We start from the raw sequence: 692 nt of genomic DNA, 5'->3' as shown, positions 1-692 counted from the left end.
CGTTCGTTCCTTCTTTCGTTCATTCGTTCGTTCGTTAATTCTTTCGTTCGATCGTTCTTACGTACGTACTTACGTTCTTTCATTCATTTCCTTCATGTTTCGTACGTACGTACATACGTGCGTACGTTCGTTCGTTCCTTCGTACGTACGTGCGTACGTTCGTTCGTTAGTTCGTTCGTTCATTGGTTTGTTCGTTCCTTCGTTGTTACGTACCTACGGACGTATTTACGTACGTTCGTACGTAGGTACTTATATACGTACCTACCTACGTTCATGCGTTCGTAGTACATAATTACGTTCGTTCGTACTTACGTACGTTCGTTCGTACTTACGTACGTTCGTTCGTTCTTTCGTTCGTTCGTTCTAACGTAAGTACGTTCATTCGTTACTTCGTTCTTTCCTTCGTTCGTTCGTACGTACGCACGTTCATTCCTTCGTACGTACGTACGCTCGTTCGTACGTTCATTCTTACGAACAAACGAAAGCACGTACGTAAGAACGAACAAACGAACGAACGTATGTACGAACGATAGATAAATGGAATAAACAGACGATGGAACGAACGTACGTACGATCGAGCGAACGTGCGTATATACATCCGTACGTACGACCGAAAGAACGAAGGTACGTACATACAAAGTACGGACAAACGTACGTACGTACGAACGAGCGAAAGAATGTATATATATATA

Source organism: Octopus bimaculoides, chromosome 28 (assembly GCF_001194135.2).
Source record: "Octopus bimaculoides isolate UCB-OBI-ISO-001 chromosome 28, ASM119413v2, whole genome shotgun sequence".
NCBI classification, from domain to species: domain Eukaryota; kingdom Metazoa; phylum Mollusca; class Cephalopoda; order Octopoda; family Octopodidae; genus Octopus; species Octopus bimaculoides.
The sequence above is the reverse complement of the archived record's forward strand: the minus strand, read 5'-3'. Positions refer to the sequence as shown.